This window comes from Lycium barbarum, chromosome 12, assembly GCF_019175385.1.
Source record: "Lycium barbarum isolate Lr01 chromosome 12, ASM1917538v2, whole genome shotgun sequence".
NCBI classification, from domain to species: Eukaryota; Viridiplantae; Streptophyta; class Magnoliopsida; order Solanales; family Solanaceae; genus Lycium; species Lycium barbarum.
The window spans coordinates 11781818-11798626 of record NC_083348.1 but is presented as its reverse complement, the minus strand read 5'-3'; the positions used below and the strand labels follow the sequence as shown (position 1 = coordinate 11798626).

Genomic DNA, 16809 nt, shown 5'->3' with positions numbered 1-16809 from the left:
TATTTCAAACACAACCATATGCATATACATATATCAAAAAGCCGGCAAGACTATCGAATGTATCAAAAGTCGACAAGGCTATCAAATGTATCAAAAGCCGACAAAGCTATCAAATGTATCAAAAGCCGACAAGGCTATCAAATGGCACAACGGCCCAAAACATATACAAATGCACGCCGACAAGGCTGCCATAGCGAATAGGATCATACAAACACATCTGAACAGAAGTAGGCACACACACCCACAAATACGTCTACAGACCTCTAAACAGACCAAACGGATCATATGGCAGAACAGGGCCCCGCCGTACCCCTGAACAAATATATACATATGCATCAAACAAGTATATATACCAAAATGTAGGCTCCGGAATAAGAGGAGCACTCCAAACAGCAGAAGAGGGTGTCCTAAACTGGTGGATCACCAAACCGTGCGTCTGTACCTGCGGGCATGAAACGCAGCCCCCCCGAAGAAAGCGGGTCAGTACGAAATATGTACTGAGTATGCAAAGCAGAAAGTACAGGAACAAATCTGAGGCATAAACGAAATAGTAGTACACAACATAAGTATAAATCCAACATATCAAAATGTTTACTTTCAAAATATAAGTCATGCATAAGGTACAGAAGAATATGGTCGCCCGCCCGTCGATGGCGCCATAACACAGCATAACACCAGAAGGTTTCAAATCTCCGTATCCCCGTCACATATCACATCACAAGATAACGCCATACACAGCATAACACCAAATATATGTGGAACCCGACCCTCTTTTGCGAGTAGCTCGGTGAACCATAAACACAGCATAACTCCGGAGTATATCAAAGCGCGCACGATAACAGAACCGGCCCGGGAACCAGTGAAAGATATAACAAAACGCACGAGCAGAGTCATGAGTAACCATATGCATAAAATCATTATCATAGACTCAAATATAAGTAAATGACCATACTTGAAATTCGAAATGATAATCATACCAAATTCTTTCAAAAGTCGTCTGAATTACATAAAGGAAAGTCGCGGGACCCACGGACGGGCATTGACCCGAGTCGGGCCCGCCTATGGAAAATATACTCATTATATGCCATATAAACTTCTACAAAAATATTGAAGCAATCCGAGCCTTTCTGTGAAAGATATGGCGTTCACAAATTACGAAATTCTTTAAAGTGAAACCTTTTTATGCAAAGTTCGGAAAGCGATTATTTCAAAGACATAATGGTTCATATTTCATCAAATCATACATAAGAGTGCCAAGGAATATTTATAAGGCTCATAACATGCTCGGATTTCGAATTTAGAATTTCCTCGAGGCTCGTGATATAGCCTATTGAAAACTAAGGCATGCCAAAAGAAAGAAGGGTTGCGCTTTACATACCTGTTAGCGGCTATTCGTAACTCGTTCGTCTCGTCGCTCTTTTAGCCTATTTATATAAAAGTAACGTTATCGTTAGTAACTATATTTTCTAGTCCACAATTCTATAACCCATTTCTTATTGAACCTATATTCCAGCTTATACATATTCTCGTTTAAGGTTTTCTATTATCTAAAATTTAGCGAAAATCCGGCAGCACTTCCCCTGTATTTTCACCTATCCAAAATTTATAATTAATCTCCGATTATCAAAACAATACCAAAAACAACCTAGTAATATCTCTTAATCCCTTTTCAACTAATTCAAGAACTCAAAATCACTTTCCTCGAGTTCTAGTCAATATCTATGTCGATAAATTTTCCATCGATTCTCTTTATAAACACATGGACATATATAGAGACATCAGGAACGTATTATTCATGCTATTTACCATAATTTCCATCCATAACAACATCTACATAATTCACAAACAGCCCATAAGCCAATAATAATGTCAAATACAATCTACGATATAATTTCCGTATTTCCCATCCCACAATTTAGCTATGACTTCAATGAGTTTGAGTATACTTAGAAGAGGATAATTCTTACCTTATATGCCAAGATATACTCTTCTTCCACATTACTTCGCCTTGAAGAAATTCCAAATTTGCTATCATCTGGAGGAAGCCAATGTTACAATCACGTTACCAACGTTGACATAAATTTTATGTCGCTATTTAGCGCTTCACGATCCCTACTGGAAGGTGAAATCATTAACAATACACTTTATTGCCTATGTATATTTTCCAAGAATGGAACTGCTTCAGTTCCGATTCAGTTCCATGAAAAGAGGAACTCATATTCACAATTTCTATGTGAAGCTTTCCAAAGGTACAATGAGATATCATTTAATAAAGGAACGTTAATCCTTTTTCCCACTAAATGATGCCACCGTTACACATAGTAGTGCTTAGTCACCAAATTGTTTGCTCCCACGGTGCCATGTGGAGTGCATCCACTTAATCCTATCCAATTATTATTATTAAATCATTTATCCCACTAAAATCCAATATTTACTCCGTACTCATATAATTAATTTCTTGATCACAAGTCACTTAAATAGAAATCATTTTTAATACACTCCATATTCATTTTCATGGGTCATGTGACATAGCAGTAGTCCATAGCCCCTTTTGGTACACACAAAATATTATTTCCAATCACCATCATTCCACTTTCGAGTCCTAAATAATTTTGGGACGTCATTCCTTTTACACATTGATCTCTTGATTCCCATACTTAAATATGACCGAATCCTCGAGGTTCGTATAAATTTGCTCATGTTGGATGGTCAAATTTCCAGGTTCATTATTTGGGATATTATAGCTTGGACCGTATTTCATTCAAATAAATTTTGAACCTCGACGAAACTTATTTTCTTCCATTGGTTTAACTTCAAATCCTTACTATACATGTATACCATCACTTTAATCACCTATAAGCTTGGGGGACAACCTCGTGTCCGTTACTAATATCATTTAACTCGCACACTTCCCAACGTATGAAAATACGGGATCTAACAACACGTGCCCTCCTATGTGGCATCTATATTTTTTTTGAATGACCATGGAATTTTTTTTAAAAAAATATTTATAGGTGTTTGGGAGCACGGTTGATCTTTTCCATACATGGAATTAGCTGCTTACATTCAGTTCACTTATCAAAAAGATGACTTTGACTCAAGCACTATGCCTAATTAATTCCAAAGCATTTGAATCGTGGGGTCCACTTCCCCTATATAGTATAAATGAATTGCACAAACCTTAAGGTAGCAACAGATCATCAAGTTATATTAATATGAGTCACTTTGATGTTTTACATCAATCCTACACGTGGAATACACCTAATTAAAGTAAGTTTCCTCTCTTGTCTTTTTCGTTTTTTTTTAAACGGGTGGGGCCCACTTGTATTAATTAAATTAATTAATTTTTAATTGACCAATAATCATTACTTAATAATCTAATCACAATTAATTATCTCCTAGTTTCCAATAATATTTCTACTCTAAATAAATTTACAAACAATTTATGTTTTAATAGAAACCGGAAATTAAAGATTTCTACTTCGTGCCCGAAAATGATCCCGTCTTTAACTTGAGTCGATTCTTTTGCGAATAACTCGACGTATAAAATTACGGGATATAACAATATGCTTCTTCGTCATGTGGTCCAGAAAAAGAAGCGTGAAATGTGGTTCCTCGTGAACGACAAGCCTGCGTTTTTTGGCTTGAAGGAGTTTGCGTTGATCACCGGTTTAAATTGTGGATCCTATCCCTCCCAATCGAGAGAGGACAAGAAAATTAAGAGCGAGGCAGAATTCTTCTCAAAGGTTACTCGAAACAAGAAGATTATATCAGACAAGCTATTGTCGGTGATAAGAAGGCCTAGATTAAATAAAGAAGAAAAGCTAAAATCTTGTCTTGTGTGGTTTCTCCAAACAATTTTGATGGCCAAAGATATGTCCAGGGGTGTTGACCCTGATTAGTTAAAAATGACTGACGATTTGGAATTCTTCTAGAGCTATCCTTGGGGAAAGGAATCCTTTGAACTCACCTTGGAGTACTTGATGGACAAGGTAGACGTTTCCAGGCACCACCAAACCCACCTTGATAAGAAAACACCATCATATGCTCTCTACGGCTTCCCATGGGCATTCATGGTACATGTTATAAACCATTGGTGTGGTAGATTATAGATTGTGTGTTATTTATTTTTACACTCATCGATTATTTATGTCATTATAGGTCTGGACTTATGAAGCTTTCCCCACACTTGGACTGCATGCTGGCAAATCAGATGAGGTTCCTCTGCCTATTCCTAGGATTCTTAGGTGGCACACCACAAAAATGGAGCGATTTACTGAAGGTCATCCTTTTTAGGATTGGAGGGGGAATTTCATAGGTATAAATTTGGAGTCTATTATCAATGTTTTTGTAAAAATATAAATTAAATGCTAATGTTTTGCGTATTTGTAGGTTGTACACCCTGACATCATCTCCACAATGCGTGAGCTGGAGCAGGACTACATGAAAAAATTCTTGGCATTTGATGATGAGGTTGATGATCCCATCATAGATAAAATGAAGATTGAATTGGAAGGCGTGACCGTATTGGTTACATCAAAGAATGGTTCGAAGGCTCCTATTAGGTTGAGAAACGAGCCCAAGGAGAATTTTGATGAGGATACTCATCATGCCTTGAAGCATCGTAGTAGGTTTGAAAAGGAGTCCTAGGAGCTGTCATATGATGGGGAAGATATTCAATCAGAAGATTTTGGTGGTAATATTGGCATTGGGACTTCTAGGGGTCGTGCCGCACCAAGTGGGGGCCCATTAGTGCCAATAGAGCATGTGGAACTGCAGCATGTGGATAAAATGGAGGAATCTCTGAATGTTCTTCTCGCTTCTGTGGAGGCAGAAAAATTTAAAAGGAGCGAGAAGGTGAAGAAGAAGAATCAGGAGATTGTCAAAGAGAAAGGTGAACATTTTGATTTTTTTGTTGTAATTATTTTGTATACAATTTGCATTTTTTAAAATTATGTCCAAAAATGCAGAACAAGCACCTGTGGAATTATCTGATATCAACAAGCTGAATTTAGGTGCTGAGCCAACTACTGAGATCCCTAGACCAACTGCTCATGGGAAGGTTGAGGTCCCTAGACATGCTTCTGAAGTTGAGAAATTTTAGAAGGTTGAGGTTGAGAAGGTTGAGCTCCCTATGCCAGCTGCTCAAGCTGAGAAGGCAGCAGATGTTTCTGTGCCAACTGCCCAGGTTAATGAGAAGAATGCTAGTGCTGATCTTGAGAAGGTTGAGGTCCCCAGACCAGCTTCTGAAGTTGAGAAACTTGAGAAGGTTGAGCTCCCTATGCCAGCTGCTCAAGCTGAGAAGGCAGCAGATGTCCCTGCTAAGGTTAAAGAGAAAAATGCTAGAGAGGCAAGTCAAGCTGATGTTGAGTTTGACTGTGAAAAGGTTGTATCGGGCGTCCTCGCCCAAATTAATGATTCTTCAGAAAACTAATTTGGTTATTTGGGTTGTAACAACAATTAAATTTCTGCTGAATGTGTGTGGTGGATGATAACAAACAATCAGTACTAATGTCTGACAGTTTTAACAAACAAATAATTTTGACTGTTTTAGATTAATTTATGCGAAGGTTAGATCATTGAAACCTTTGTATATAATTGTGTTGTTTTGGATCTGCATAAATATTTTGGATGTTTTCAAATATGATTGTTTTAACAAACAATTAATTTGACTGTTGTGTATCTAAGTGTGTTGTTTCATTGTGAACTTAGATGTCTTCAAATATGACTGCTTTTACAAGTAGTGGTCACTTCTTAATATAATTATCTATTGGTGACATGAAACCTTATTATATGCTACGATGATTGTTAATCATCGATTGTGAGTTTATATATACTATTATTGACTATGAATAAAGTTTATACACAAACTCAATAGAGATGTTATAACGCTTGAGGACAAACACATATATTTTCATATAAATAAAACCAGCTTCATATTGTCCAAAATTCTTCATACGCCAAAATGAAATACCCAGTCCCACTACAGCCCTATTACATATTGCCATATAGCAAACACCACTAATAAACCATACAAAACCATCCTTAGTCTATTTTTTTCTCTTCAGTCACCATCATCCTCTATTTTACTTATCCCTCTCAATTTCGGCTTCTCCCAACATAACTTTCAAGTGGTTCTTCTTCAGATTCTCTAAACAACGACTGAAGTAATTCTTCGTTCTCTAAAGATTCTCTGAGCCAATTTTTCCAGTTCAAATTTGGTTAAGACTTTTGATGTTGGTGTCTCAGGTCCACCTGGGCTCCTACTGGGTCCTGGGCTCATTTGAGATCTTTTTGGTGTTTTGTTGGGGTGTGGATCAATAAACCTGAAATAGTCGCGGCCACCATAATCTTGAAACAAACAACAATCAATTAGAGTTTTTTGTTCTGAAACCACATAAAAAATGCATACAGTTTGAATTAGAAACTTACTATTCCAACTGCACAATTAAAGAATCTGCGACCTAAATTATTTGGGGTGCGTGATGTACTCAAGACAGTGTATTCACCGCAGAAACAAATGTCGGGATCTTGTGGTTGAGATGTTTCGGATAGCTAAGACATTTTGGGTGTTTTGGTCAAGAAAAAAGATAATGGTGCAGTTTGATCAAGAAAAGAGACTATGGCGGTGTTTGATTAACAAAAAGACAATGGGGGTGTTTGAATTTTGATTCGGTTTTATATAGGGAAGGGTGTATTGTTACCATTGTAAATTTAAGAATATTTTATTTTATTACCATTGTAATAAATACATGGCTTGACAGTCGAAATAAAGTTAAGTGTGCTGGGTCTATTAATAAACATAACTATAGTAAACGACTATGATCTATAATTACTCATTGACACGGTCTATGATGGACCTTTAAGGTTGAATATAAACCATGGGAATAAAGGTGACTATTGAAACGATAAGCCTGCTAAATTTACACAAGTCCAATAGACCCAAAAAAATAAAAAATCCCCAAACCTAAACAAATCCAAAAATAAATAAAATAAAATAAAATAAAAAGATTTGATACTATTTAAACATTATAATAACACTTTAATACATCATATTAGAGTCCCTATCCATTAGAAACATGATCAAAATAGTTTTAGGACACCTGATGGTCCTTAAATCACTAATATTAGTCTAAAAAAGCCAAAAATAAATAAAAAGACTTGATATTATTTAAACATTATAATAATAATTTAAAACATTATATGAGAGTCCCCACTAATTAGACACATGATAAAAATACCTTAAGCACAAGTAATGTTGTCCTTAGAACAAGGTTGTGCTTTGAAAACAATAACTTATTATCAGACTAATTGGATAGTAGTGATATGATTACCATTACTTGTGCTTAAACTCTTTGGATCATGTGTCTAATTGATTGAGACTCTCATATGATTTATTAAAGTGTTATTATTATGTTAAATAGTATCAAGTCTTTTTATTTATTTTATTTTATTTATTTTTGGCTTTTTAGACTAATATTAGTGATTTAAGGACCATTAGGTGTCCTAAAACTATTTTGATCATGTGTATAATGGATGAGGACTCTAATATGATGTATTAAAGTGTTATTACAATGTTTAAATAGTATCCAGTCTTTTTATTTATTTTTGACCTTTTTAGACTAATATTAGTGATTTAAGGACCATTAGGTATCCTAAAACTATTTTGATCATGTGTCTAATGAATAGGACTCTAATATGATGTATTAAAGTGTTATTATAATATTTAACTAGTATCAAGTCTTTTTTTTTTTTGTCTTTTTTAATTTTAGATTTGGTGTTTGGGGTTCTTTTTTTTTTTTTTTTGGTCTGTTGGACTTGTGCAAATTTAGCTGGCTTCTTGTTCCAATAGTCACCTTTATTCCCGTGGTTTATAATCAACCTTAAAGGTCCATCATAGACCGTGTCAATGAGTAATTATAGATCATAGTCGTTTATTATAGTTATGTTTATTAATAGATCCAACACACTTAGCTTTAATTCGAGGCTTAGAAAACAAATGCAAAAATAGACAAGGACATTAATGAAACACAACACAAGAAATATGAACATCAACCATATATTTCATTTCATTGCTGTCACGACCCGACTAGGGGCCATGACGGGTACCCGGAGTTACCCTACCGAGCACCGCCTATCATACTTGCCATCAAACTCAACCTGAACATACATTATTCCCAACACGAAACTTATCATGAGATGGTCATCAACATTGACAAAACATACAGATATATATACACGTCAGCCCACGAAGCTACTAAAAATGATATACAAAATATGCACTGGTGTATTCATGAGACGTCTACTACTCACGCATACGCATCTACGAGCCTCTACTGGAGTACTGAGACATAAAGATGGGACAGGACCCCTTCATACTCAAATACATACACAAAAGAATATCTCAATAAATGGCACCTCCGGAGTAGTGGAGTGCTCCTATATAGCTGCTGATAGCCTCCTATGAATATGCACCGTCTCCCTGTCTACCTGTGGGCATGAACACAACGTCCATAAAAGAAAGGACGTCAGTACGAACAATGTACTGAGTATGTAAGGCATATATGATAACATGATAAGGAATTATAGAAAACATAAGAAGAAAGTATTAATACAACTGCTTGCCTCTTGAGGCGGAATCATGCACGCTCAGTTTTTACCTTTAGAACAAATCACACATATATACATACACTGTCTGAACTAATAGCATCATTAGCCCGCTTCCGGGGTAATCATTTCACGTCACCCACTAGTTGTGCTGTCATCATTATATATAAGCCGCCCGCCTTAGCGGTACTGCCCGGTGATCTAGGCACGGTGTAATCAATCATTATACACTCAACATGAAGCATGCATAAGAGTTCAAGTAAAAGTTGTAACTCTATCGGAGTGACGTAAGGTCGGTAGCCTCCGATTATCTTATGGAACCATCATGATCATCATGCCTCGCCTTGAAGGAACTAGCATTATGAGGCGAGACTATCAATAATGAATAACAATCAAGGAAATCATGCATCAAGATCATTAATCCCATACTAGCATCCTTTCATAAGATTTAGAATCTCTAACATAAGATCATCATTATTATTATCATTACCATAATGCATATCTATCTTTATCTCAGGAGAAGCTCTTAATAATCATAGACTTGTAACTTTCGGGATGTAAGAAAGTCACGGAAAAGGTAGGGGAAATCATATTGTAAGAGTCATGCCTTAGAAAGAAGAGGGGATTAGCCTTACATACCTTTATGTTTCCTTAACGACTAAGCGTCCTCCTTCCAAGCTTACAACTCTACATTCAAGGGAATTCGTACTAAGATTAGATAACCGGAAACATATTTAAGCTTAAGTTAAAGAAACTAAAAGCTAACGAAAATTGGGCAGCGCCTCCTTTGTTCCAACAAATTCCTCCAAATAATAAACAACTCCCAAACTTCAATAACAACACCCACAATATCATAATCAACAACTTCGTCAAGCTAGACATTATTCAATTCCCAAAATCCTCTTTCAAAGTCATCTATAACCATAATTATGACACAACATCATATTCATTCACATGTATTACCTCTAAAACATCTTTAATATTATTCGTAGCAAGGTTATACTCATTACGTATCAAGAACTATGATTCAAGTCAAGTTACTATTCAAAAATACTATTATTTCCATATTTGAACTTCATACTCTACTTTCTTCCATAATCTAAGTATTTCAATCATTCAATACCCTTAATAACATGAAATGAACATAAAACTCACCTTTGATAATGTAGGAACGGACTTTGGATGGAAACACTTCACTTGGAGAAAACCCTAACTTCATTTCCAAGGAAATTTCTAGCTTCCATGAACCCTAGTTAGCATACTTGCACTTGATTCCACTAATTATTGGTGTTTGATATTTGATTCACCTTAAATTTATGTTAGTTAAATGTATGGAACGTTCTAGAGGTCTTGAGAGAAGTGGAGAAGATGAGAAAATGAGAAATTAGAAAGTGGGACTTATATTTATACTTGGAAATTAACTCAACCCGATGGGATTATACGGACCCTTATACAGTCCGTATAAGTGACCGTATAATTCCATCAGTGATGGCCATTCACTGTAACTGTTATACGGACCATTATACGAACCGTATAAATGGTCGTATAATTCACCTTCTTCCTGAACTTGTTCTCGTCGATTCGTTTGATCTCTAATCCTTATGGAACCTTCTTAACACTTGTTTAACATTTCATTAACCACCTAAATATCCTTATAACTTCTTCCCAAGACATTACTAATCGATCCTGGGCTCGATAGTTTGCAAAACCTTTCCTAAACACCACTTATACTTCACTTGGCCTTATCAAACTTTATTTCACCAGTCCATATAGCTTCAAAATCTTATCGTATGCACTCTAAAATTACCAAGTACCCTTCTTACAGTCATAAGAGCTTAATATTGACCTTAAGCTCGTGTTAGTCTACTTACGACACAACAACATGAAATTTTCGAGGTGTAACGATTGCAACCCCAACCAAAACAGCAAAACATCTAAAAACTTTCATACATGAAAGCCCAAAAGCTGCTTCCATCTACAATTTTCACCAATGAAAGCTTTGTAACAAAATGAAAATATACATAAAAACTAAAACTACATAACTAAACTAAACTAGGGGTTTGCCGGGGAGGGGGGGGGGTGTTGCAGGGGGGTTTGCAGGGGATATGAGGGCATCTGGGTCAATATCCTTCGCCTACAAGAGGACACGCAGAAATCGCTCGATCTTGCAAAAAGACCTTACCAATCTCTCCCTGTCCTCTCCCAGCTTCCTAAAGAGCTGTTCGAAGTCATTTCATATTAGAAGAACGTCTGGTGATGGGGTTTGTAGCCGTGGGTGCCTAGGAAGACGGATTCTTTTGGGCATTTTGGAGATGAATGATCTGGAATTTCTATCGGCTTGAGTTTATTTGAAATGGAGGAAATAAGGACTAAGGAAGATATAAAGACTGTTTGCATCGATTAAGTAAACCGTCACCCAATGGCTAAGAGACACGCGACTATGGGAATGGAGGTGTCGTTTAAATTTGTATTTTTTTCAGTGTGATTAGACATGAAACACACAGTATTCTGAACAGTTAGTTATTACACTACTCAGTTCTGCATGATAAGGGTTTTAATTGGGGAGTACAAATTTCCTAAAGGAAGATTAATTTCCTAGCTATGAACCATTATAGACCAACAGATTGGTTTATTATACACCCACATATTGTCTATGATAGACTAAAACAAAGTTGATTAATATTGAACTAATACAATAAAAATACATTCAAATTAAAAAAAAAATCAAGTGGGATGCTCTCAAATATCGACACGTTGTTTTCTTGTGACCAGGCCCCTTGCAAATCACTTGTTTCTCGTCCCTTTTGCTACTTCCCTTGTACTTGAAAGATTCTGCGATGCCATGAATATGCTTCTCTCTCTTCCTTCCAAGTCTGGGGTCGTAAGGGGGTGGAGGAATATACATGTTGTTGCGGTTCGCTTTTCACGCTGGGTTAGGGCGTAAAAGGCTACTACGAACTCGTTGGTGCTCTTTCAAACTTTGTTTTAAAAAAGTCGCCACCTAATTTTTAGGAAATTAGAAAAACTGATTTTGAAGGGTTTATTCAAATACCGTGAAAAAACCTTCGTAATCCAGAGTTCTACTCAAGGGTTCTGATGATCTCTCGGGGAAGGTGTTAGGAACCCCAGTATCAAGGATCCGTACTATATGGTTGACCTTCGAATTCCAAAGTATGAGTATTTGCTTAAACTGTCTATTTTGTGTTTATTCTCGCATTTAAAGAAACTGTCATTTTTTGGAAATCGCATATCATTTTTTGGAATTTTTTTTAATATGTCCCCCTTGTATATGGGGTATCGTAGTTTTTGGATTTACGATATCCATGTATAAATAATCGCCTTTTATATGTAAGGAGTATATGTTTTCACAAATGGAGAGAAAGGCGAGATTCTTGATCTTTTCATAGGGTTAAATTCGTGTTATACTCATACTTTGGCTCGTATCACTCTATTTTTGGTATGTTCAGTCTTATCTGGAACTTTGTTTTACAATTGGTTTTTTATGTTATAAAAGAGCGTTTTTGTATGTTCAAAAGAGTATATCTTGGCTGTATATACTCGTATTTTATGGCCTTTTCTTGGCCCAAAACCTTTTAAAAATAAAGGACTGAGTCTTACTTTAGCTTTCAAGAAAATGCAAGTCAAGTTTTTGTCAAAATCTGTTTTGCTCTCATTTGGAAACCACATTTCAGTGTTGCTTAGATTTTTAGCATTTCTGGGAATTTATACGAGCGACATAAAAACCAAAACTGTTTGGGTCAAAATCGTCTATGGGCATTGGGCCCACAATATTGTTTCTTGAGGCCTTCATAAAAGGTTCTCCTCTTAAAACAAACTTGAATGAAGTGGGTTTGCATTTTTTTTTTAGAAAAATATAAAGGAAGGGAGTTTGTCAATTTTCTTTTGAATAACCAGTTTGAATTTTGTCAACACTAAACCATATTTGCCATTTTTAGTTTTGAATGAGACTGATCGGTATTTATTTATGTAAAACAGTCTTGGAAATCCAGTTTTATGCTTTATTTAAAAACGTCGGAGTTGATCGTAGTTTTGAAAATTCTCTTGGGGGGACCTAAAGTCATCTAAACGACATAAGAACCGTTATACTACGACGGCTAGTTCAAACCATAAGGTTCCACTATAATATGAGTTTAATACATATTTTACAAATACATTAAATTAAACATATATATAAAATGACGAGGACAGATAGACTAGGGGCGTACCAAGCCCTTAGTTGGCCATTTTCACCCATAGCTGGGCCTTTTGCGCGCATCGATATTATTTTCTTCGTGGATTCGATCCTAATTTGAATAGAAGTTCTTTTGGGCCTTTGGCCCAACAGGGGCTGGTTTTGACCCGAGCGGTCATGCAAATAAGGAGAGGGGAAAGAAGAAAGGGACCCGGTTAGTTTATAAACACTGAACTTATCACTAAAATAATAAACTATGCATAGTATAAAAAAGAAAGGCATCCATAGTATTCTATACTTACCCCATTTCTCCTTGAATGGATTTGCCTTGGTTGGAGATTTTGCAATGGCATGGGGACTGATTCCTTGGCTTATACTCTTGATGTCGCACAAGTTCCAAGGGGCTTCTAAGAACCCCAGACATGGCTAACACCAAGAAGACTTGGACGACCCCAAACTACTATGGCTTAACTTCAACCAGTGCCTCCAAGCGAGAGAAAAAAGGGAGTATGGAACTTGGGAGTAACAACATATTTCCAGCAAACTCATACACAAACAAGCAGCCAAGTGCCATACTCTAATGGGAGACATTTTATCAAAATAGCAACAACACCTTAAATGAGATTGGACAACCAGCAAGTATAAAAATAATGAGGGGAAAACTCAGTTTCATGACTAAAGATAATGCACACAACTGCCTTAGAGGGAACACATATGATGATCACTCAAAACCATGGACTTGTTAAGATAATCATAGAAACACAAAGAGTAAGCTGGAACACTTCAGGTATATCAAAACAAGTTCAAGGGATTTCATAGTCAAACACCAACTGGTCTCTTTTCAGGCAGACACTCAGCCTAGGACTACTCATGAATGAAGGAATAGAGGTCCCAGATTCCCATGTTTAAACAACCCATCCTACTTATTTATTAAGGTTCAACACCCCTGCCCAGAGGAAACAAAGCTGGTTACACTAGTTCAATTGAGAGCATTCAGCTTATCCTAGTCAGACTCAAGATTGCTCACAAACAGGTCCAGAACAAACACAGTATACTCAGAAAAGAAAAGAAAAAGCCTGGAAGGGCCTCACAGATAGCCAAGGTTTATGACCATGTTTAAAACTTTTAGAATAACACATTCAGAATTGGAATCCCTCAAAACTTATTCCTCTTTATTAACTTGAACACACCACAATCTTGGTTCCTAAAAGCATTCCTTCAGCATCTTGCAAACTGATCCAAGGCCTTTTCCCAAAGCACCAAAGGGGAGGATGAGAAAGGCAAGAAATGAAATTATACCATGACCACAATTTTGGAAACAAAGAAACCAAACATCACATAAGGGACAAGTCTAAACCAATAAACCAGGTGGCAGGTCTTAGACATCAGTCATGGATGAAGCAAGTTAGAAAAAAATAGACAAAGGCATATGGCCAACAGCAAAGTAAATAGCACATAACACAAATTGACCCTCAGTTTCTCACAGATGGGCTCAGGTCCACATAACACAACCATTAGCCCCCATTTTCCCTTTACACACAACCAATTTCAAACAAGTAAGTCTCAAGAAAACCTACCAAATCTTTCAGACAAAAGGGATTTTCAGAAGGGGCAAGGTGGGAGTCACATAACACTCAGGTTTGACCAGTATTGACAGTAGCTTATTTGGTTCTAGGGGTGTCTTTCCCTCCCTGTTAGACATAGTTAAGCTGTTCCAAAATCACCTTGTACCTTTTGTGTGTCCCAAGGCCATTTAAAATAGTTCTAAAAGAAAAGAATGTGATCTCAGGGTAAGGAAAGGGGAAGCAAGATAGGGTGGGGTCATCACCTACCCATCTCTTGCTCCTAAATCTCCGTTTCAGCAAAGGGATCCTGGGTTCCACTAGTCACTACCTCCAGTTCATGTCCAGGAGTACCTTCACTCTCCTAAGACCTCTTTCCTCTACTTTATGCCCTCCCTCTCATACCCTAGTGACTCTACGAAGGGCCATGGAAGATCTAGGACAACTTAATTTATCTCAGACGGTTTCTTAAATGAACCCGAAAAGTCTTTTTATCAAATTCCCTTATGAATACTGGAAAACAGCCACACCATGGACATATAACAAATGACAATCAAACCAGTTTTCCCTAACAACTTCAAACTTAAAACCAAGATCATAGAAAAGTCTTACTTTTTGACCACATTGTAGTTCAAAAGAAGGAGTACACATTTTTTCTTTTCCATCAGGACCAGACCATACAAGGAGACAATCAACAGACTTCCACACCATCATTTTAGCCTTATCACCACTCTTTTTGAAAGAATTCATCTCTCAATATGAAAAGAAAACACCACAGTGTACAAAGAAGACCACACAAGGATAAGTTAAGCAATATTTGTAATCAAGATCCCCAAAAATCCCATCATCCTTCTTTCTTTTATCCCTTACTTACCTATTATTGCAACTAGGTGGAAAGTTCTTAAAAGAAAGGGTTTTGATGCACACAGACATGGCCCATGGGTGACACATGCATGCATACTTTCCTAGCCTAAACTGTCGACCTTAAAATCCTTTTTATGCCCCTTTTATCAGAAGCCATATTCCATTTGCTAGGTGAGAGAAAGCACATAACAATTACCTCTTAACCAACCTGTTAAACTAGGGGATTTGCCTCCTCTTTTTATCAGGCATGGGCCATCTTAGAACTACCCTGAACCTAGCTTATTATAGCAACCTTAGAAAAACCTTTTAGACTCAAACACATCACAACCTCACACCCCACATGTTCTACTTAGAAGCAGTCTATCAAAATTCCCATATTTACCACAAACAGGACAACCAAACAAGAAGCAGTGCTAAGTGAAGTACCTTGGTCAAGTTAAAACCCTTCCCCCCAAAATCACCTTTTTAAAACCTTTATTTCAATATTCATTATTGTAGCCCGAAAATGCCAATTTTTATAGAGTAGGTAAGATTTAGGTGAGACAACAGCTATCAGGCAAAATAAGCTGCAAAGTGAAACAAGTGGGATTCCACAAAGAGCACACAGTACTTTATTAATTTTTTAGAACCAAAATACCATTACAGAACAGATATAATCTGGCCAGGTCCAGCACATGACAACTTCAACTTTCAAACAAACAAAATTATTTAAGAGAAGACAATGTGATGACCAAACTAGGTCTAATCCTTTTAGACTTTCAATCTTTCCCATAGGTACATGGTCAGGTGAGACACTAACAACCATGCTAGAGTTCAACATAATGAGCCTTTACTGTTTCTTGACACATAACCACATAAAACAAGCAATAATCAGGTTGGGTTCAAACATAATAAAACTTGACTTTCCCATGAAAATTAACCATAATGAGACAAGCAGTAATCAAGTTGGGCTCCATATAACAGGACTTGACTTTCCCATGACACTTAACCATAATGAGACAAGAAGTAATCAAGTTGGGTTCAACATAACAAGACTTGACTTTCCCATGATACATGTGATCAAGCAGGACATACTATGATCAAATGAGATTCAAGGCATCAAACTCCTAACTAACACATAACCACATAGGACAAACAATGACCAGACTTGATTCAACATAACAAGCTTTTAACATAGTAGGACCTCACTCTTCCCATGACACATAAGATCAAGCAAGGCAAACTATGGTCAAACTGGGTTCAAAACTTCAAGCTCCCAAATAATACATGATCACATAGGACACATAGGGTAGGCAATGACTAGTTTAGACACTCACTTCAAATAGACTCCTTGACCCTTCCCTCAATTAATCCCCAGACCAGGACAAACCCCCAAGAGATAAATAACAAGACATAAGGCAAATCAAGTCATTCAAAAGAGCTTGTGACTTCAAACTAACCGCCATGAGCCTAATTTACTACATGAGATACACAGGACTAGACCACTCATGATTTCAACAGATCCATCTTGACCTTGATTCAGAGCACATGACTTATACCAAGCAATACATTAGTATAAACTACAACCTAGACCCTTGCATAGAA

At 36.8% G+C, this 16809-nt stretch overlaps 1 long non-coding RNA gene across 1 annotated transcript; it reads right to left on the bottom strand.

The window, feature by feature from the left end:
* Nucleotides 1–2253, bottom strand: LOC132622242 (uncharacterized). Its single transcript, XR_009575852.1, has 3 exons — nucleotides 1968–2253; nucleotides 1379–1424; nucleotides 1–442 (listed from the first exon to the last, which is right to left on the bottom strand). It is a non-coding gene; the product is annotated as an uncharacterized LOC132622242 (long non-coding RNA).
* Nucleotides 2254–16809: the final 14556 nt, after the last annotated feature.